At 38.1% G+C, this 24197-nt stretch overlaps 1 protein-coding gene across 1 annotated transcript in view; it reads right to left on the bottom strand.

Annotated features, from left to right (window-relative positions):
* Window positions 1-24197, bottom strand: part of LOC105467248 (neuregulin 2) — a 266503-nt gene that overhangs the window by 240443 nt on the left and 1863 nt on the right. Inside the window, exon 2 of the mRNA XM_071098314.1 lies at window positions 23919-24097. The gene's annotated coding sequence lies outside the window, so the exon portion shown is untranslated. The remainder of the gene's footprint in view (window positions 1-23918; window positions 24098-24197) is intronic.

The following is a 24197-nucleotide window of genomic DNA, read 5'->3' as shown; positions in this document are numbered from 1 at the left end:
GCAACCCCAGACCTAATATAATAACAGCGAATATTTATTGAATATTTACTCAACATCAGGCACTGGCTAAGTACATTACATGTATTATTTCACTTAATCTTCCCAATAATCCTATAAGGTCGGTGTTATTATTATCCCCCTTTTACAGATGAGAAAAACTGGGGCTCAGTAAGAAATTTGTCTAAGGCCACTCAACTAATAAGTGGCAGAGTTAGAATTTGAACCCAAGCGGTCTACTCCTGAAGCTCATGGTCTTAACTGGTGCCCTCTGCAAGCCCTGAGAAGACAAGGTTAAGTGTAACACTGTATGATAGCTGTGACCTCACATTTTCTTTCACACAAGATCAATTTAGTTGGGTGAAGATAATTCAAATCCACTAAACAATTGAAAAACACTCTTAAAACACAGTAGCAACAATCATACATTACCGTACAGTGGAGTACAGTATCTAACAGAGGGTTGGTTCCTAAATCAACATGAAAGGGAAAAAAACTAAATATAGGCTAATTATCCCCAAAATTCCTTAAATTGCTCATAAAGTGCACTTCTGTAGACTCAGATTTGTAAGGAAACAACAGATTCACATCTCCCTTCTTATGCTCACTCTAAGATATATCCTCATTTAGGGGGATGGATGAAGATTTATCTTCAAAATTTAAATTCTCCCTCCTCTCTTTTCCTCTCTCTTTCTCATTGACTATATATATAGTTGAATGTAAATAATTTTCAAATAGTACTTATGACGTTACTCTGCTGTAATACAAATCTAGAACAGAACATAAATGATAAGGCACCCCAAAGTAAAGAATATTAATAAATCCTCATAAATGCTAAGGTACCCCAAAATAAAGAATATTAATAAATCCTCTATTATCAAATGCAGCACAGGAATAAGTACTTCAGGGTTATTTTGACACGTCTTTGTCATGGCAATATCCACAAAGTCCATTCTTCTAAGCAGACCATCTTAGCCTACCCTGTGCATGAACCTTATCCAGGCAACAGAACCTGTGTCACAAGCAGAGTAAAGTTCTCTTTCCTACTCATTGTCTACAATCAGTACAGCAGTTGATAGGGCTTTTTGAAATGACAGATAAAGCTGTCGGGTTCTGAACTCAAATAGCTGGGACTAAGAAGTTTAGAAGACATCGTTTGGAAAAAGAGAAGTGAAGCAACAAGAGGGCACAAAAGGACAATTAAGGAGGCTCTGCCAGGGAACTGGTTTCAGAGGAAGAAGGCAAAGAAAAGTGGAAAATGAGAAAAACCTCTCTGCAAAAACCATATGTCCTACATATTCCCTCATTGTATTAAGTCAAGTTCAAGTGCTTGTTCATAAACAGAATCATCATAAGGTTAAAAAAGAAAAAAAGGAGGGGTTGAAACAAGGCCAGGACTAGAGTCAGGCAAGTGAGCACTCACCTGGGGCACTAAATTGAAGAGGGCTCCAAAACACTCAGTAATCAATATGAATAACATTTTAATGCAACAGCTTATAAAATCAAATAGGCAAACTACAGCTAGATACCTGCTTTACAAATAAAGTTTTATTGGAACCAGGATCAGGTTTAAGGAGAGGCAACTGGAGAGAGGCTCTTACAAGTGCAGGATAGAATTCTGTCTTTATTTAAAATGTTGATATTTTGTTCATCATGGATTTTTTGCACTAATTTTGATATTTTGTTTGTTTGCTTGTTTTTGTTTTGAGACAGGGTCTCACTCTGTTGCCCAGGCTGGAGTGCAGTGGCAAGATCATAGTTCACTGCAACCTCAAATTCCTGGGCTCAGGAGATCCTCCTACCTCAGCCTCCCAAGTAGGTGGGATCTTAGGCATGGGGCCACCATGCCTGGCTAATTTTTTGTTTTTTTTGGTGGAGATGGGGGTCTCACTGTGTTGCCCAGGCTGGTCTCAAATTCCTGACCTTAAGCCATCCTCCTGCCTCAGCCTCCCAAAGTGCCTGGAATACAGGTATGAGCCACTGAGCCCACCCTAATTTTGATTATTTTAAAATTAAGGCACCAAAACATTATTTATCTCAACTACTGATAGTAGAAATTTAAAAGTTACTGATGGTAGAAATTAGAGGGAGTTTTTGGCTCCCCATAATTTTCAGCTTCGCTCATGTCTCCGTAGTCCGGCCTGGATTGTAAAAGAGAGAGTGGGGAGGTAGAAAGGCAATTGGCGATTTAAAGATTTATGCAGAGACTTGGAGTCAAAACCTGAAGTAGGAAAGTTGGAGATTCCATTTTATCTTGCTGTATTGCATTCTGTGCCCTGGGCGCCCTCATGCCAGTGAAGGCGGTGCTTTCATTGAGCTCCTTCACTTGCCTTGGCAGCTGCACTCACTTTTATATGCAGGTTCTGGAATGCTGGGAGCTGTATGGCAGCCAACATCTCTCCTCTCCCTTCTCAAACATGACGTTCTCTGTAATTCAGTTACAGACACCTCTTTCCTTAGCCTCACCCAGGGAGCCTGATCAAGGAATCTAAGAACTAAGCCTCATTTGCCTTCTCTGGATATGCAAGAGAATTTGCATATATCTTGTGTCCATTTGCATTCCCCTCACATGGGGCATTTAGAATAAAAACAACATTCATGAATCAAAATGAAGCTAGTTCCATTCTTTCTCTGTCAAAGTATAGAGTAAGTAAAAGGATACTGCAGTGTGAGAAAAGAACCGAAATTATATTTGCCAGGGTTATGTGTAGTTTTAAAAGCAATCCAATTTGGTGGCATTTACCACCATGAAATTGGCGTTTAATATTTATAGGTTTAGCCTTGGAGAACATAATCACTCATGACTGAAACAGCCACCCCTTTCCTTACCATTCTTGTAGAAATTTGAGCCAAGAGCCCTTAAAAGCTGAAGCTGTCCTCTTTTCCTCCTCCAGGTTGCCACTTAAAGTGTGGAAAGCCTAAGGGTTCCTGATGACTGATTCCTCCATTTGAGACAAAGTGGCTGAGAAACAGATTTAAAAGTATGAAAAGAAGAAGGAGTATTGCTCCTCATGCCCCCTGAGCCCCTTTGGGAGCTGAAAGAACTAAGGAAAAGAAAAGAGTAGGCTGGTATGAACTCTGCACAGAATTTCCTCTAAAGAAACCAGCCAGTGGACAGTGGACTACCAGTCTCAAAAGGATATGACAAAAACTGATATTGTAAATAACAAGGGCAAGTTCATTATAGAGTTGTTTTTAAAAAATAGAACTGATAGGTAAGACTATGTCAGTATGTCTCCAGCCCTGTTCAAGCAAAATGGTACCTGACCAGAGGATATGAACATTGCAATCTGTGTGACAGGGAGATAGTACAGTGAAGAAGGATTACTCAGCCGGGTGCCGTGGCTAACGCCTGTAATCACAGCACTTTAGGAGGCCGAGGTGGGCGGATCACCTGAGGTCAGGAGTTCAAGACTAGCCTGGCCAACATAGTGAAACCCTGTCTCTACTAAAAATACAAAAATTAGCCGGGCGCGGTGGCGGGCGCCTGTAATCCCAGCTACTCAGGAGGCTGAGGCAGGAGAATGACTTGAGCCTGGGAGGCGGAGGTTGCAGTGAGCCTAGATGGCGCCACTGTACTCCAGCCTGGGTGACAGAGACTCCGTCTCAAAAGAAAAAGAAAAAAGAAGAAGGATGACTCAATCCTTCACACCTTGAAAAAAGTCCTTTCAGTGCATTTAACCTCCTTATTTAAAAATACCTGGTTATTAGATAACTTACTTACTTTTTTTTTTTTTTTTTCTGACACGGAGTCTCCCTCTGTTGCCCAGGCTGGCGTCCAGTGGTGTGATCTCTGCTCACTGCAAGCTCCGCCTCCAGGGTTCTCGTCATTCTCCTGCCTCAGCCTCCCGAGTAGCTGGGACTACAGGCGCCCACCACCACGCCCAGCTAATTTTTTTGCATTTTTAGTAGAGATGGGGTTTCACCGTGTTAGCCAAGATGGTCTCGATCTCCTGACCTCGTGATCCACCCGCCTCAGCCTCCCAAAGTGCTGGGATTACAGGCGTGAGCCACTGCGCCCAGCCTTAGACAACTTTCTTGTTACTGGGTAATTGGTAACCAAGAAAGCAGTGCACTGGACAGTGGATTTCCATTTTCAAATAAGCTTATACCTGCTACTGTGATTTAATGAAGTGGCATCCTGGTTTCTGATGAAAAGTTTTATAAATTTGATTAGTATAAACCAACGCCCAATTCAACTCTTGATTGAATTGACAAAAATCAAGCCCCTAAGCCTGTTACTGAGCCTTATCATCTCTTCCTTCAAAATGCTATATGCATCTAGAGAAATATTATGACAAGCATGCAGAGATATATGAACAGGTAGGCTGCTTAATCATTGTTGTAATAGTCAAAAAAGAAAGAAGTCTTGGAAGTTATCTAAATGTCCATTAGTAGGAGATGAGGTAAATATATTATGGGAAACTTATACCATGTAAAACTCTAACACTATTAAAAATAATAATATAGATTAGTATTTGATAATATAGAAAATAATTTCTAAGATACATTATTAAATAAATAATGTACATCAGAACAAATAGTATGATTCAACTTAGGTAAAACTAAATATATATTCATGTGAGTATGACATTTGTTTATGATCTACATTTTGTGGAACAATAGCAGTATCAATATTAGTAGTTGCCTATTTAGAGTGGGATTGAAAAAGTACTGGGGGAAAGGGGACTTGTACTTTATAAAGTACTTCTGTAACACTTTAAATGTTTACAATGGCCACGTGGTTCCTTTTATAATGAGTATTAACTTGTAGTAACATATAGTAACTGACGTAATTAATACACTATTATTTATATGAATTTACTAGTTGATATGTATACATATACACATACACACACAAAGTGAGTGCAAGAGTAAGCACTAATTGGGCCAGGTGTGATGGCTCATTCCTGTAATCCCAGCGCTTTGGGAGGCTGAGATGGGAGAATTGCTTGAGGCCAGGAGTTCAAGACCAGCCTGGGCAACATAGCAAGACTCCATCTCTATTTAAAAAGAAAAGAGCACTAATGTATGTGAAAGAAAATATGCAGAAGACAGACTGTGAGATGAAGAGGGGGAATAAGTTCCAGTGACACTATCCAGCCCCTTGCTCAAGGCAAAACTAAGACAAATTACCCCTAAATTTTTCCACCACGTTAGTTAATAAGTTTCCATTGGTGCTTAAGCTATTGTAAGTTAGATTTTCTGTCACATGCAACAAAAGAATCCTAAATGATTTGGGTCAGTTATTAAGGATTCCATGTGACAAGGTTAGAAATTAGGGCTTTATCCTATGAGATGCCACTTGTTTAAAAGTTAACAAAAAAGCAACGTTTTAAAGCAGATATAAGGTATAATAAAAGTTATTTGGTGAATATCATACTTTTTATTATCAAGCAAGCAAATTACCACCAAGAGTAATTTGTTTGGACAGGATAGCATAACAAGAGTAGAAATAAGATTAAGTCCCAAACTTGCTGGGCTCTGGAACTAGAATACTTGCCCTCCATGTCATTCTATTGTAACTAGATCTTAGTGCTTCTCAAATGTTCAGTCCTATCTTTTACTTAGCCCACATTTGACAGAGAAATTATTAGGCTTTGAGCAATTGAATTTATTTTGTATTTTTTATTTTTTTGCGACAGAGTTTCACTCTTGTCACCCAGGCTGGAGTGCAATGGCGCAATCTCAGTTCACTGTAACCTCTGCCTCCTGGGTTCAAGTGATTCTCCTGCCTCAGCCTCCCAAGTGGCTGCGATTATAGGTGCCCGCCACCACACCTGGCTAATTTTGTATTTTTAGTAGAGATACGGTTTCACCATGCTGGCCAGGCTAGTCTGAGACTCCTGACCTCAGATATTCCACCCATCTTGGCTTCCCAAAGTGTTGTGATTACAGGTGTGAGCCACTGTGCCTGGCCTGGGAGCAATTGAACATCTTAGAGTATGGTTTATCTTCATATTTTCAAGATAATATGGGTTTTCAATGAATATGGTAGTGATAATTTTTAACAGTCAATTTTAACAGTCAATTAAATGTAACAGTCAATTAAATGTAACAGAAAATATAATGCCATATGAATGGTGCATATATAGCCACTAGGTGTGAAACTCATATTTTCAATGTATAGTAACAATTGTGTGATAGCAATAATTACTGATTTGCGAAAAAAGTTTTAAAGGAAAAATTAAGAAAGTTGGATATTACTCATGGTTCTTTAATAGTTTTGTATGATTGAGGATGGGCGTCGTGGCTCACGCCTGTAATCCTAGCACTCTGAGAGGCCGAGGAGGATCACCTGAGGTCAAGAGTTCGAGACCAGCCTGGCCAACATGGTGAAATCCCATCTCTACTAAAAATACAAAATTAGCCAGGCATAGTGGTGCACGCCTATATTCACAGCTACTCAGGAGGCTGAGGCAGGAGAATCGCTTGAACCTGGGAGGCGGAGGTTGCAGTAAGCTGAGATCATGCCATTGCACTCCAGCCTGGGCAACAAGAGCGAAACTCAATCTCAAAAAAAAAAAAAAAAAAATTGTATGATTGAATAAATCACTTTCCTTTTCTAACTCAATTTCCCTACTTAAAAAATGGGAAAATAGGCCGGGCATGGTGGCTTATGCCTGTAATCCCAGCACTTTGGGAGGCCGAGGCGGGTGGATCATGGGGTCAGGAGATCGAGACCATCCTGGACAACATGGTGAACCCTGTCTCTACTAAAAATACAAAAATGAGCCGAATGTGGTGGTACGTGCCTGTAGTCCCAGCTACTCAGGAGGCTGAGGGAGGAGAATCACTTGAACCTGGGAGGCGGAGGTTGCAGTAAGCCAAGATTGCGCCACTGCACTCCAGCCTGGGTGACACAGCGAGACTTGGTCTCAAAATAAAAAATAACAATAAAATAAAATAAAATAAAATAAAATAAAGGAAAATAATAATACTGCACTCATACTCCTGATACAAGGAGATTTAAACATGGCTTTGACCATCTTCATCTATATTTATCAGGCACTTGAAGAACATCAGGGAAAGCTATTCTAGGAATAGAATAATAATAATCAAAGGTAAAATTTATTGACTACCTACTATATTCTGGGTACTATTCTAAATGTTTTATGTGTATTTAATCATGTATGCCTTACAACAACCCTATGAAATAAATCTAATTATCATCCCCACATTACTGAGGCTCAGAAAATTTGTGATTATTGCCCAAAAGCCAGAGCTAGCCATGATTTGAACCCAGGCATCTATAATGTCTCTGCACTTAGCTAATCGTATGGTAAATAATCTAGAGTAAAATAATAAACATGAAGAAAAAACTCTGAGGAGTCAAAAGAGATGTCAAAAGTTTTAAAATGTTTTTCATTTTGCCATAAGGGATTCTCTTGGGCTAAAGAACTATTGACTTTTTATTTTAGGCACAATTTTAACAAGTGTGTCAATGGTTTTCAAATCCATGGGAGATGATAAGGACAAATAAAAATGCTGATTTCGAAGAGAAAACTTAAGAAGGAAGGGACAGCAAATTGAAAACACTGACAAAAATACCAAAACACACAGTAAGTATGGGCCTCTTTAAGATAATGCAAACACACTTACCTACTACAATAGCCAATGAGGATATCACTGTGGTACAGCATAAATAACTGCCACTCCCAATAACTACCCTGAAGTCATCTATTAGAAGTAAATGATGTATTTTAAAAGTCAACACTCTGTTTAAGAGAGGGTCAAGGTCCAGAGGGTCAGGTCCCTCTCCCAGAGAAAGATTCCAATTAAATAAACCTGAGGATCCTAGAAAGATCCTAGAAAGGATTCTAACCCAGCAAATGGGAAGTTCAGAACTCCCAAGGGAGATAAACATCTTCTCAGATAATTTTTTACTGTCTTGTTGGACAAGATCAATTAAGAGGACATGAGTTAAGAGGAACCCAGCCTCACACATTGTAGAAAAATAAGGACTGAAATAATCCTGGTCCTTTTTTTTTTTTTAGAGATGGGGTCTTGCTATGTTGTCCAGGCTTGTCTCAAACTCCTGGGCTCAAGCCATCCCCTCAAAATGCTGGGATTGCAGGTATAAGCCACCGTGCCCAGTCAATACTGGTTCTTTAAGTTAGAGAAAACTTCTCTCTTCTGCTAGGAAGATAATATTGGCTGCCTTGAGAGGAAAAAGATGCTTCTTTGTTTTAATCCAACATAGATGTAAGAACAAAATCTGATAAAGGTATCGTAACTAAATAAAAGCTACTGAGAAATCTTACTTAAGAATAATGATGCGAAATAGTAACTAAAATACTAGCAAACAAAATTCAGTGACATCTTAAGAGAATTAAACACCAGACCATGTGAGATCATATCAGGAATGCAAGGATAGTTCAACATTAGGAAACTTATTGTGATAATCACATTAACAATCAAAAGAGAAAAAGTATATTACCATCTCTTTTGAGTGATTTATTGATTCATTCATCCCAACAATTATTTATTAAGGATCTACTATGTGCCAGGTGCTATACTAGATGCTTGGGATATGGCAGTGAGTCAAAATTGAAAAAGTCTCTGCCCTCAAAAGCTTACATTTTCATCAAGAGAGCTATACAACAAATGATTACACAAATAATAACATCTGGTAGTATAAGTGCTATGAAGAAAATAAAGCAGGCTAAAAGAGAATAATGGGAAGGATGCTATTTAATATAGGTAACTAGGGAAGACCTCTCTGTTAAGATTATACTTGAGCAAGATCTAAAGGAGGTAAGAAGGTTAGCCAAGGGAATATCTGGGTAAAATCATTCCAAGTAGAGAGAAAAGCAAATGCAAAGACCCAGAAGTGGGAGAGTGCTTAGCATTCTCCTAAGGTCACTGAAATGGCTGGAGTAGAGTAAGCAAATTGGAGACCAGAAGAACACAAGATCAGAGAGGTGGAGGGCAGAGCAAACAAATCATGTATGACCTGGAGGCCATAGAAAGGACATTGGCTTTTATTCTGATTGAGACCTATTATCACTAGGTTTTGAATAGAAGCATGACATGATCTGGGCTCTGTAATAAAAAGACTGTTCTGACTGCTAGGTTGAGAATAGACTCCAGGGGCAAAGGTAGAAGCAAGTGACAAGATAGGAGAATACTGCAGCAGTACATGTAAGAAATGATGGTGGCTGGCATCAGGATGGAGTAGTGAACGTGGTGAGAGGTGGTTACATTCTAAATATGTAATGAATTATATTATACTATGAAGCTGCTGATAAACATGAAAATATTTAATCTGTATCAATTCAGTTTCTCCAGAGAAAGATCCTCTTATCTCCTCTCTAGAGATAGCAACAGTCTGGCTGCTAGCTTTCTGAAGCTGGGTCAGGAAACATGCATAACATTCTGCTTAGAGTTCAGACATTTATGTTTTTATATCATATCCTTGTTTTCATACCCATTCCTTAGAGCCTGATATACCCAAGTCCAGATCCTTTCTACTTCAATTTCTCCAGAGAAGACACCTTCTGTCTCCTGTATGGGGAAAGAGAGGAAAGTGTCTATTTGGGGTGGGAGTAGGAGTAAGGATCTGGGTTCTATCTGATCCTTACATAGACCTTTAAATAATCCAGCCCCTTCCCTCCTTGCACATATACATCATCTGCTGTGGCTTTCTGAGGTTCCATAAGACAAATTAATGTGCTTCTTGCTGGTGTTCTCTTCCTCTGCAGTACCTAGGTTTGAACTTCTCTGCCTTGCTAAGTCATTTTTCATTTCTCCATCCACTTTTAGCCTTCATATGTACTATGCCTTGGGGTTAAAGATATTTCCTAATGTCATTGAACATGGAGTTTGTGTTTTTATTTCTTGTCTTCCTCATACAAATACCTTTAAACATGTTAAAATATGCCTAATTATCACTCAAATTAGAAAACAGCATGCTACAATTTTAATAAGATGCTACTTTCCACCAACAGATTAGCAAACATCATTTACAAGGTTATTGGCAAGCTTCAGTTGCTTGCTGGCTGTTGGCTGGAAAACTCAGTCGTCTGCCATGAAAACCTTTCCATAGGCAAGTTGCCTGAGTATCCCCAAGACTAGGAGGCTGACTTCCCTCAGAACAAGAGAAGAGAGAGCTCAAGACAAAAGTTGTAGTGTTTCTTAAAACAGCTTTTTAAAGATATAATTCATACACCATAAAATTCATTTATTTTCAGTGTACAATCCAATGGCTTTAGTATATTTAGTTTTGCATCCACCACCACAATGTTAGAATATTTTCATTACTTCCAAAAGAAACCCCATACCCAGCCATCACCCCAAACTGTACCTCAACCCTAGAGCCCTAGGGAACTACCAATCTACTTTCTGTCTCTCTGTATTTGTCTATTCTGGACATCACATGTAAATGGAATCATACAATATCTGGTCTTTTGTGACTGACTTATTTTATATAGTATGTTTTTAAGGTCTAACCATTTTGTAGCATGTGTATTTCATTTATTTTTATTAGGTGCTCTCTTTTTTTCAGTCTTCTAGTGAAATTTGTTTTTATTTCTACTTATATATTCAGATTTTTTTTTTTTTTTTTTTTTTTTTGAGATGGAGTTTTGCTCTTGTCACCCACGCTAGAGTGCAGTGGCACAATCTCGGCTCACTGCAACCTTCGCCTCCCGGATTCAAGTGATTCTCCTGCCTCAGCCTCCCAGGTAGCTGGGATTACAGGTGCCCGCCACCACGCCTAGCTAATTTTTTGTATTTTTAGTAGAGATGGGGTTTTGCCATGTTGGGCAAGCTGGTCTCAAACTCATGACCTCAGGTAATCCACCCACCTTGGCCTCCCAAAGTGCTGGGATTACAGGTGTGAGCCACCATGCCCGGCCCAGATATTTCTTTCTCTCACTTTTCTAGATCCAAGAAAGTCCTGGACCCTCTTGGCTCAGGCTCTAGGTTAATACTCCCTAGCTTCAGAAACAGTTCCCTTTAGAACTAGCTGAGGTTCTAGGTTGGTCTGTGATTCCTGGGTCCTTGCAGTCTTTTACAACCTGATCTTGCAAGTGACATACCACTACTACTGCCATGTTCTGTTGGTGATAGAGGTGGGAGACAACTACACGAGGGTGCATAGGAATCGTTGGGGGCCATGATGGAAGCTGCTACTGTAATGAGGATGTGGTCATTTGCAATCCATGTTAGAAGTAAAGGCTTAAGCTCTGGCTTTGACCCGTCTTATAGATCACCACTTACAGAATAACAAAAACAAACAAAAACTCACAAACACACACTGCATGATATAAAAGAAGAGTCCTCACTTAGAGGGAGCTTTGGCAGGAGTCAGTTTTGCTTCAGCAGCACCTGATGTCTCTTAATGAATATACAAGTGAATATCCACCTTTATAGGAAGGAGGAAATGGGGTTTAACAACCTGCCTGTAAAAGAGAACATTGAAAGAAACGAATGGCTGATAGCAACTTGACTAATTACAGAGTTAGTTGTATAAATAAAGTTGAAAAATACCTGGCATAAATGTATTCACCTGGTGAATGATTACTTCCAAGAATAGCTATAGTACCATACAGGAGAAAGTAACTACAGCTTACTTATGGTTTGTTCATGGATATTCACTCAGTATTTTTGTCAGTCAACAAATATTAATAGTCCAGAAGGGACTTCTGGACTCAATTAATATTCTCCAGTGCCCCTTTGGGGTATGACACTATACTTAACAATACAATACAATACAATACAATACAATACAATACAATACAATACAAAAGCAGAAACATAATACAAAACAATACAATAAAAAAACAGAAACATAATACAAAACAATACAATAAAAAAACAGAAACATAAAACCAACACACAGTCGCTTCCTTCAAAAATCTTTCATTCAAAATCAGGAAAAAATAGACAAATTACAAAACGGTATTTGTTTTTAAGGAAAATAAACACCAGTAGTGATAAAAGTTCATCTTAAAAATAAACATACTGCTATTTGTCTTGAATCTCTTTTTCCATCTCCATGTATTTTTATTGATGAAATTGTTTATATACAAAATGGCCTTTTCAAGTAAAAAACATACGTTAGGGTACAATGTAGCAGCACCATCTGTTTGGGCTTATTTTTCCTATTAATGTGTGTGGGTCAATTCAGCAGATAACAGTGATGAGTATTTGGGGTTTTGAAATTTCACTGACAGATTAATTTGTGTTGCATCATGTAACCATGTCAAAAGAGGGTAAGTTGAATCTCTTTGGAATATATGGTTAAAATATAGAGGAATGCAGGCCCAGGCACAGTGGTTCACGCCTGTAATTCTAGCACTCTGGGAGGTGAGGTAGGCAGATCACTTGAGGCCAGGAATTCAAGACCAGCCTGGCCAATATGGCGAAAATCCATCTCTACTAAAAATAAAAAATTTAGCTGGGCATGGCGGCACATGCCTGTAATCCCAGCTACTTGGGAGGCTGAAGCACGAGAATTGCATGAACCTGGGAGGGGGAGGCTGAAGTGAGCCATGATTGGGCCATTGCACTTCAGCCTAGCAGCCCTAGGAAACTACCAATCTACTTTCTGTCTCTCTCTATATATATATCAAAATACGCAAAGATATCTTTACTAAACTTGGTTTAGTGGAAACATTCTAGATCATCAGATTGAAGGAAGCTTTATTTTAAAAAGTTTTGCAGATAGGTATATAAGCTCAAGACCAGATTAATTTGTGATAGTATAGAATAGTAAAGAATCTAATTTTACATATTTCCATTTTGTAGACTATTAATAAATTTTACAGTGTGTACAATTTGGCATCTATTTGCAAGATCAACTTAAAAGCAGCATTCAAACAATCCAGTTAGCAGCTTCCAACCCATCTCAGTTTTTACATCCCAGGAAGAAACTATCACACAAATAAATGGTTTTCACTCAAGGGAATTCCCAGGAACAGTAATGTCAAATCAAGCTGTAAGCTCTTAATGTATAAAGGAAGAGGAAATTTACTTTAAGTAAGGATGACTCTTTCTTCCACTATATAAAAAACAGACAATACCATTTTACCCCCACTAGATTAGCAAAAATTAAGAAGTATAATAATACCAAGCATTAAAGAGTACATAGAATTCTTATACACTATGAGAGAGAAAAAACGATTTGGCATTAATTATCTTACAAGGTTGAATATTTGCATACTCTACAATGCAGCAACCCTACTCCTAGGTGGAAACACTTGCATATGTTACCATGAGGCCTGTATACTATTTAGAGCAGCAGTGTTTAGAATAATAATTTTCAAAAGCCTGGAAACAATCCCTCCCCAAGTATGTATCAACAGAAGTATAAATTGCAGTATATTCACACAATAGAATGTTAAATAGTGTTGAAAATGAAAGAACTATCATTGTATAGAATAATGTGGATGAATCTTTGAAATGAATTCCAGGAAACTATACATTGGATGATAGCATTTTTATAAAGCTCAATAGCATGCAAATTAAACAACATGTTGTTTTAGCATTTTTGTGATGAAACTAAATTTTAAAAAGAAAACTGCAAAGGAATAATAAACATAAAATTTAGGATACTAGTTTTCCATGATGGCAGAGGGGAAGAGTACAGGAGAAACACAAAGAAGATACACATTACTAGGAAATGTCCTAATTCTTGGAGTGGGTAGAGGTTCATGAGTATTCATTATGTTATTAAGTGTTATATTTAATATGTGTGTTGCGTATATCTTTTGTATATATTAAAAAGTAAATTTTGGGCTGGGCATGGTGGCTCATGCCTGTAATCCCAGCACTTTGGGAGGCCGAGACAGGTGGATCACCTGAGGTCAGGAGTTCAAGACCAGCCTGGCCAACATGGTAAAACCCTGTCTCTACTAAAAATACAAAAAATTAGTGGGCATGATGGTGAGTTCCTGTAGTCCCAGCTACTCAGGAGGCTGAGGCAGGAGAATCACTTGAACCCAGGAGGCGGAGGTTGCAGTGAGTCGAGATCGCACCATTGCACTCCAGCCTGGGTGTTGTGGTGAGACTCAAAAAAAAAAAAAAAAAAGCAAAATTTTAAGATATTGGTCAAATTCATCCTCACCTCCTCTAGGTGAAAAATAAGAAAGCTGATTTTTACTCCGCATGTAAAGAAATTAAGGGTGGCATGGCCCTATCCTCAAATAGGAATGAAATAGAGAGTATTTTTTTTTTAATTATACTTTAAGTTCTAGGGTACATGTGCACAACGTGCAGGCTTGTTACATATGTAGGAATAAAGTGTTTTGTTTGTTTGTTGTTTTTTTTTTTTTTTTTGAGATGGAGTCTCGCTCTGTTGCCCAGGCTGGAGTGCAGTGGCCGGATCTCAGCTCACTGCAAGCTCCGCCTTCTGGGTTTACGCCATTCTCCTGCCTTAGCCTCCCGAGTAGCTGGGAATACAGAAGCCTGTCACCTCGACCGGCTAGTTTTTTGTATTTTTTAGTAGAGACGGGGTTTCACTGTGTTAGCCAGGATGGTTTGGATCTCCTGACCTCGTGATCTGCCCGTCTCGGCCTCCCAAAATAAAGAGTATTTTTAAGGGACTAATCATTCAGCTGGAGCCAAGAGAATGTAAGTGAAATTAAATCCACGTGAAGTAAATGGGATTTTTTTCCTCCCTAACATGCTAACGGAAAGTGCAGTAAACTGAACCTTTTACCTGCCAGTAAGGAAATAAATTGGGATGATGCAGAATGGAATCTCGGCATCACTAGGTGAAGTTAAGATTTCCAGAGATAAAAGGAGCAGGAGAGCTGGGCACAGTGGCTCATACCTGTAATCCCAGCACTTTAGGGGGCCGAGGCGGGTGGATCACCTGAGGTCAGGAGTTCAAGACCAGCCTGGCCAACATGTGAAATCCTGTCTCTATAAAAAATACAAAAAATTGCCAGGCGTGGCAGTGGGCACTTGTAATCCCAGCTACTCGGGAGGCTGAGGCAGGAGAATTGCTTGAACCCGGGAGGCGGAGGTTGCAGTGAGCCGAAATTGAGCCACTGCACTCCAGCCTGGGCAACAAGAGCAAAACTCCGTCTCAAATTAAAAAATATAATAATACAAATTTTTTTAAAGAAGCAGGAAATTTTTTAGAAAAACTGGAGTCCAAATAGAATATCTAGGAGAAAATGAGGGAAAACACACAAAGGCTAAATGGATTAATTCATTTATTCAACAAATCTGTTTTTTAGCATAGACTCTGCGCCAGGGAGAGGGAAAGGGACTGGAGTCATCAAGATAATTAAGTCACAGTACCTACACTCAAGGAACTCACACTGTAGTAATCAGGAGGCCCAAAACTGAGAAAAGGGAAGAATACTTGGAGGTTTTCAAGAACAATGCAGTTGGTGAGGAAGAGGACAGTTTTAATCTTAGGCCAGAAGATAGTAATATATGGGAGCCTGGACACCACAGTGTCTTAGTGTTTTATCCTCTGTGAGCCTGCAATACAAGAGGGGGCGAGGAGGGAGAGAGAACACTTGTGCTTGGCTTGGACCTGGAGAGAAGGACAGAAAAAAGCCATGCTGCAGGCAGTGGGAGTCCACATTTATTGAGTTCTTACTATATGTCAGATACTCTTCTAAATGCATCTTATGAATTAACTAATTTAATCCTCATAATATACCTATGTGCTAGTTACTATTATCATCCTCATTTGATAAGTGAGGAAATTGGGGCCCACAGAGGTTAAGTAATTTAATTTGCCCAAAGTTTCATAGGAATCTGAAAGCAGAGTTTTGAATCCAGGTGATTAGATTACACAGACCCCTGTTCTTGACCACCACACTGAATAGAGGAGGGATGTTCTAAATAAAAATTAGGAAAAACAGAAGATTTTCAAAAGTTGTTCATCATACAAATTCATTAATGTGTGCTCTTATACAATCGAGGTATATTGTAACTATTAAATTTGCACACCCAAAACATTGTTACACCTTGTGAATATCACTGGGTGTGTCTCAAAAGTTTAGTACTGGATCCTATAGGAAGGTAAAATGTTGCAGAGGAACTAGTGGAGAACAGCTGTGTCTCTAGTCCTATGAGAAAATCTCAGGTTTTTTTTGATTCCTCATGAGATAGAGGCAGAAAGTTACCCAAGATAAGTCTTAGCAAAGCCTCCAATTTGTCATATAATAAACTGATACACTTTATAGCCAATCTTAATACATGTACATATTTATTCAGTTTCTTTTTTTGCCTTCTCAGCAATTTAATAACAGGCTTGTTGGCTAATTTGGTCCAGCATTGTGCTAATAAAGTAACATTGATGGGTTGGGTTTAATTCCCTTTTAGCTCTGGTGGTCATGTATTGCACCCCTAACCTTAGCAAACATGAGCTGTTGAGTGACCTCAGAGAAACTGTGTTTGGCTCAGAACAAGTTGATCAACGTTATACAAAATATAATGCTTTACATAAAGTGTGTCAGAACTTTCATCTTTGTATTCAGGGACAACGCATTAATTTTCACAGAGAACAACACACGTGATTTGTTTAATGTCTACAATAGATCTCTGAGACAATCAGGAATAGATACTTGGAAAGTTCAATATCCTATACTCATTCAAATTGACCCTACTACTTATATTACACAGGCATATTAGTCTTTGACAAACCTCATGATCCTGTACATACTCAATTCATCTTGCTTTTAGATAGCCAGAAATAGCTAAATTAAAAATAAAAATGGGCTGGGATCAGTGGCTTACGCCTGTAATCCCAGCACTTTGGGAGGCCGAGGCGGGTGGATCACCTGAAGTCGGGAGTTTGAGATCAGCCTGACCAACATGGAGAAACCCTATTTCTACTAAAAATACAAAAATTAGTCAGGCATGGTGGCACATACCTGTAATCTCAGCTACTTGGGAGGCTGAGGCAGGAGAATCACTTGAACCTGGGAGGTAGAGGTTGCGGTTAGCCGAGATCACACCATTGCACTCCAGCCTGGGCAATAAGAGCAAAACTCCATCTCAAAAATACATACATACATAAGTAAATAAATAAAAATAAAAATAGGCTGGCTGCAGTGGCTCACACCTGTAATCCCAGCACTTTGGGAAGCTGAGGCAGGTGATCATGAGGTCAGGAGATCAAGACCATCCTGGCCAACATGGTGAAACCCCATCTCTACTAAAAATACAAAAATTAGCCAGGCGTGGTGGTGTGCACCTGTAGTCCCAGCTACTCAGGAGGCTGAGTTCAAGTGAGGACAATCACTTGAACCCTGCAGGCAGAGGTTGCAGTGAGCCGAGACTGTGCCACTATACTCCAGCCTGGGCAACAGAGCGAGACTCCGTCTCAAAATAAACAAACAAAAACACAAACAAACAAACAAATAAATAAATAAAAATAATAGAATCTATCTTTCGTTTTTAAAATTTATTTGTTTAGAGACAGGGTCCTGCTCTGTCACCCGGGCTGGAATGCAGTGGTACTATCACAGCTAACCCTAACCTTGAACTCCTGGGCTCAAGCAATCCTCCCACCTAGCCTCCCAAGTAGCTAGGACAACAGGCGTGCACTACCACATCCAGCTATTTAAAAAAACAAAACAAAACAAAACAAAACAAAAACTTCTTTTGCTGGCCGTGGTGGCTCACGCCTGTAATCCCAGCACTTTGGGAGGCCAAGGCAGGAGGATCACGAGGTCAGGAGATCGAGACAATCCTGGCTAACATAGTGAAACCCCGTCTCTACTGAAAATACAAAAAATTAGCCAGGCGTTGTGGTGGGCACCTGTAGTCCCAGCTACTCGGGAGGCTGAGGCAGGAGAATGGCGTGAACCCAGGAGGTGGATCTTGCAGTGAGTGGAGATTGTGCCACTGCACTCTAACTTGGGTGACAGAGCAAGACTCCGTCTCAAAACAAACAAACAAACAAACAAAACAAAAAACTTTTTTTAGGGGATAACATCTCACCAGGTTGCTCAAGTTGGTCTCAAATTCCTGGGCTCCAAATATCCTCCCACCACGGCCTCCCAAAGTGTTGGGATTATAGGCGTGAGCCACCATGTCCAACTTACCTCAGTTTCTGATTGCTTATGGAAGAACCCTTACCTAAGGGCAAACCAATGAAAATAAAATCAATTCCAACTCAAAAACACAGATTTAATATGCCTAAAACAAAGTGATCTGAAATAGTGTGACTCATTAAGTGAGAGAAACCTACAGGGTTTCACTTAACAGGTGCTTCTGCTCAGCAAACTAGATCTACATTTTTAAAATTTTATATTTTAATTGACACATAATTACATATATTTATGGATATATAGTGATGTTTCTATACATACAAAGTATAATGATCAGATTAGGGTAATTAACATATTTGTCATTTCAAACAATTGTCTTTCTGTTGGCAACATTCAATATCCTCCTTCTAGCTATTTGAAACTAAGTGTTACTGTTAACTATAGTCACCCTACAGTGCTGTAGGACACTAGAACTTATTCCTCCTATCTAGCTGTAATTTTGCATCCTTTAACAAATCTTTCCCTATTCTCCCTTCCCCCTACCCTTCCCAGCCTCTAGTATCCTCTGTTCTACTTTTTACTTCTGTGAGATGAACTTTTTTTAGCTTCTACATATGAGTGAGAACATGCAGTGTCTAACTTTCTGTTCCTGGCTTATTTCACTTAACATAATGCCCTCTATTTCCATCCATGTTGCTGCAAATGACAGGATATCATTCTTTTTTATGGCTGAATAGTATTTCATTGTGTGTATAAACACTACATTTTCTTTATTCATTCACCTGTTGTTGGACTTATGGGTTGATTCCATATTTTGGCTATTGTGAATAGTGCTGCAATAAATATGGGGGTGCAGCTGTCTCTTCGATATACTTTCTTTTGGATAAATGCCCAGTAGTGGGATTGCTGGATCATATGGTAGTTCTATTTCTAGTTTTTTGAGAAACCTCCATACTGTTCTCCATGGTAGCTCTACTAGTTTACATTCCTGCCAGGATAGAAGAGTTCCCTTTTCTCTGCATCCTCATCAGCATGTGTCATCTTTTTTGTCTCTTCATCCTAACTGGGGTGAAATGATACCTCATTGTGGTTTTGATTTGCATTTCCCTGATGCTTAGTGATGTTGACCATTTTTTCATATATTCCTTGGCCATTTATATGTCTTCTTTTGAGAAATGTCTGTTCAGATAATTTGCCCATTTTTAAACTGGATTGTTTGTTTGCTGTTGAGATGTTTGAGTTCCTTGTACATCCTGGTAGATCCAAATTTCTGATGTGATCTGACATCTGACAAAGCCACAACAGTAAAGCAAGTGCCTCATAATTATCCAAAGATATTCAGAGGAAAGGAAAAAGATGATGAAAGCTAACGTTAGCATGAAAACTTATCAGACCAAGAATGAGGATAAGTAAATCTCCAACTTCAACTGGAAACAGAAATGGCTGAAATTAGAGCAGGAACAAATAAAATTTTAAAAAATATTGAAAGATACCAATTTGTAAATAAAATGTAAAATGCTGATGTCTGGTATTTCAAAGTAGATGTAAAAATCATGCTCTTGGAAAGGGCTGATACTCAAAACTTCTTCAAAGAAAGTTAAATATAAATACTACAGGCATGCGGTGGGGGAAAGGGGAGGAGAAGGAAATGGCAGAGTTAGTTTAGATTGTGCAAGTTGTGGAGGAAGACTGTCTGGGTTCTAGCTCTGCTATTTAGTAACTGTGATTTGAGCAGGTGTCTTAATCTCTGCATCTCAGTGTTCTCATTTATAAAATGGGAATAATAGAATTTACTCATAAGGTTGTTAGCATTTTATTAGCTAATATATAAAGAGTGCTTATGCAGTGTCAGTATATAATAAGAGCACTATATAGCATTATACTTCTAAAAACAATATATCTAAAGATTAACAATGATAACATTTAATCAGAAAATCAAGAAGAAATCTGACACAGATCTACAATCCCTTATCCAAAATCCTTGGGAACACATGTGTTTCTGGATTGAATTTTCTTATATTTTAGGGCACAATACATTGTATTATCTGTATTTTACTTAATGTGTAGCAACCCTTCATCAAACACACTAACGTTTCTACAATGAAATGTATCAGTAGTCACACTAAATGGAATACTTTTTTTTTTTTGAGACAGTCTTGCTCTGTCACCCAGACTGGAGTGCAATGGCATGATCCCAGCTTGCTGCAACCTCCGCCTCCCAGATTCAAGTGATTCTCGTGCCTCAGCCTCCCAAGTAGCTGGGACCACCACACCCAGCTAATTTTTGTATTTTTAGGAGAGATGGGGTTTCACCATGTTGGCCAGGCTGGTCTCAAACTCCTGGCCTCAAGAGATCCTCCTGCCTTGGCCTCCCAAAGTGCTGGGATTACAGGCATGAGCCACCGCACCTACCCCATAAAGGATAATTTTAAATAGATTCATGTCAGTTCAGATTTTGCCACTAAATGAATTAAGAAATTTTTTTGTATTTTGGAATTACAGATAAGGGATTGTGAAGCTGTATCTGTAGCGCCATAAATCTTATTTATTAAATAATAGAATAATCATTAAGGGAAATATACAGCAATAATGATATTAAATGAAAAACTTTTCTGAAAACCTAATGAATACTCAGAAAACCTAGTAAGTTTCTTTTTCACTTAAGAAAAAACAAAAAAATGTATATATAGTTGTCATACAGGATGTTACTTGGCTTACACTTGTGTGACTTTTTGTGACATAAATTGTCCACAATGTCTCCCTGGAACATCTCCCTGTATGTTCCCATGACTGACTATTTCAGATCTCTGTTCAAATGTTACTTCTTCAGAGAGGCTTCCTTGATCACTCTATTTAAAATACTCGGTGAGCAGCATGTATAGATACTTTCACATACAATCACACAGAAACTCTCTTTCCCCTTTCCTATTTTCTTCTTAGCACGTATTACTATCTAACATTGTATTATACATTTGTTTATTATCTGTTGTACATAGACTAGAAACTCTATGACAGCAGAAATTTCATTTTGTTCAAGCATCTAGAACAATATGTGGTAAATAGCCATTTGATAAATATTTTCAAAACATGACCCAAGAAAATAAGGCTGACTGAAAAACAACAAAGGATTCCAAGAACTAGTCCTAACATAGCAGGCCATACCTATTTTCCAGAAGTTCAAGGCCAGAAAAAAAAAGAGCCATCTAAATACCAGATGTAACATGTTTATGTAAGATGTCTATTTTTATAGTAATATAAAAAAACTCATCATATACATACTTATTAAGTAAATATTTCCTATCTAGGAAATATAAACTAATCATTACATTTACTTTATCTTAAATTTTATTTTTTATTGATACAAAATACTTGTACATAGTTTGGGGCTACATTTAATAATACATTCATACAATTTGTAAAGATCAAATCAGTGTAATTGGGATATCTATCATCTTAAATTTTTGTCTTGTTATTTGAATTATTCTCTTTTAGCTATTTTGAAACATACAATAGATTGTTATAAACTATAGCCACCCTACTGATTTATCACTATCAAACTGTATATTTACATTAATCAACCTCTCTTCATCCCTCTTCTCCTCTCCCCTTCTCAACCTCTGGTAACCACCAATCTACTCCCTGTCTTCATGAGGTAGGTGCTGGGATTACATGCATGAGCCACTGCACCCAGCCAGGATTTCATTTTTTTATGGCTGAATAATATTCCATTGCATATGAATCAATTTTCTTTAACCATTCATCCACTGATGGGCACTTAGGTTGATTCCATATTTTGACTATTTCAATAGGACTTCATTAAACATGGGAGTACAGCTATCTCTTTGACATGTTGATTTCCTTTCTTTTGAATATATACCCGCTAATGTAATTGCTGGATCATATGGTAGTTCTACTTTGTTTTCAGAGGCACTTCCATACAGCTTTCCATAGTGGCTGTACTAATTTACATTCCCACCGACAGTGTATGAGGGTTCCCCATTCTCCACATCCTTCCACCAGTATTCATTATTTCCTTTTTGATAAAAGCCATTTTAACTTGGATGAGATGATATCTCACTGTGGTTACATTTACATTTAAAAATTAATTTTGAGTATTTTGTTTGAGTATTTAAGTAGACAAAAAAAGTATGCTCAAAAGATAAAAATGATTACTATAACACAAAATATTAAAGAAATAACTGACTTTACATTTTTCACTTGGAGTATTGTCTTGATTTCTTCCCCTGACACATTTTAATCACCACAGAAAGAAATCCCACTGACCTTCTTCATCTAATTGCAAAGTGCTACTGCATTAGGTTATAAAAATGGCCTGGATTAGCCTCAGAAGGCACTGGTGTCTGGTTGTATATATGTACAGCAACACGTTGCATTTAAAAGTAAGCAAGCAAAGGAGTTTTAGAGCTACCATAAAATATGCAACAAATTTCAATAGTGCTATCCAGTTCAGATACATCCACTCTTTGGAAAAACTCAGCTTTCTTCTCCATCTCTAAGTTCATCCACATGTTAGTTCTGACATCTGAATTACATTTAAAAACAAGGAAATAAAATAAAGGTGCAAATAAGAATTTAGGTCACACTCTGCAAAAGTATCAATAATAACTACCATTTTCAAATTGTCATACTTGTAGCCTACAAATTTACATTTTGCTGATTATGGTAAATGTAAGACAACAGTATCATTTCAACATCTGTTACTTTTATTTTGGTATTTTATTCTTGCCATTGCTCTTAAATGATAAAGAAAAATATGCTTCAACAGTACTTAATGACTTTCAAACTGTTATCCCAGATTCTATAAGGATTTTCTGTGAGAATTACTTGAAAAAAATAAAGGAAATTGAGATTGTATACATTTTCTATAGGAAGAGGACCCCTTGGAATAAAACAAATTAGCACACACATCTGGCTCAGGTGCTGTTAACCAATGATTCCAGAATGGGAGGAGATGGGTCAAAAAGATGAAGCCAGACAACTGATACTAAAAAAGATCAGAGACTCATAGTTACATAAAATTTGACAAATGAGATCAAGTTTAAATAATTACTGGTCCCTTTGCTCTCAAGTTATTGTTTAGTGAGTTTCATCTGGATAAACACATTTTGGTGGTGGTATAGTTAGGAGGATGAGAAATGATGTTCCCCAGCTTTATCCCCTCAACAGAGAAGGTTCTGCTTACCTGATTATGAAAACCAATTCAATATCATGTTAGCATTTAAGGAGTAAACTAAAGAATTCACTTTAACTACTCCAACATCAACAAAGAAAAAGCTGTCCTTGCTTAAAGCAAAAATTCAAGATTGCTACTATAGTCTGTTTCAGTGCACATATCAACTCTACAAGTCTCACACTTCTGACCCTTGTCTTCAAGTCCCTAAACTGGAATAAAACCAGATAAATGCCTGACGAACCACTTCGCACCCTAAACACGTGCAAACTTTGTTCAACAGAACATTTTACTGCCAAAATGGAGTTGGCAGAAGTTTGGAGCAAAGGCCCCCAGGCTGCATGATTTGTTGGCACCAGAGAGCTTAAAAATCTTAACATAATACTGCAGAGTTTGAGTACTACCAATTTGCTTGAGACTCCTCCTCCAAGTTTGACTTGAGAACCATGGAAGCTGCCATCAAGAAAGACTATTAACACTTCATCCTCTATCCAGAAATACTTTTATTTCTCACTCCTGATTGTCATACCTCTATATTCTTTGGTGGTTGTACTTACATGGTAAATCAAATGGAGACTATTTTGAAATGCATATAAATTCAATTGTATTGGGTTGCTTGGATAAAGGGACACAGTGAGAACTACTATAAATACACAAAATTAATTATGACAAAGTTCTACTTAGAAAACACTTGATCCAAATAACCCCCGTATATCACAATTTCTTAACCTAAAAATGTGGGAGAAATTAAGATATAGAATTACCTGTAAATTGCTACCGTTTTACATTTGGTTCAGCTTGTCTTCTCCCTTCTGTAAGCCTGAATGATGGCAGTTTATCTTGGATGTGAACAATTTAGGAAAGCCAGGAAAGAAGCCAAGTAGAGTTCTCTTCAACAAGGGTCAACAATAAAGTCTTACTTGGAATTTTCATAAGCTTGATGCTGTTAATTAGGAAAAACTGCATCTGAATTTTAAAATTACAGTTGAGTACAGGCAACTATACAGTAACTTCAAACCTGTAAATGCTTGATAAATATGCAG

Source organism: Macaca nemestrina, chromosome 6 (genome assembly GCF_043159975.1).
Source record: "Macaca nemestrina isolate mMacNem1 chromosome 6, mMacNem.hap1, whole genome shotgun sequence".
Taxonomy (NCBI): Eukaryota; Metazoa; Chordata; class Mammalia; order Primates; family Cercopithecidae; genus Macaca; species Macaca nemestrina.
This window is presented reverse-complemented; position numbering and strand designations above follow the sequence as displayed.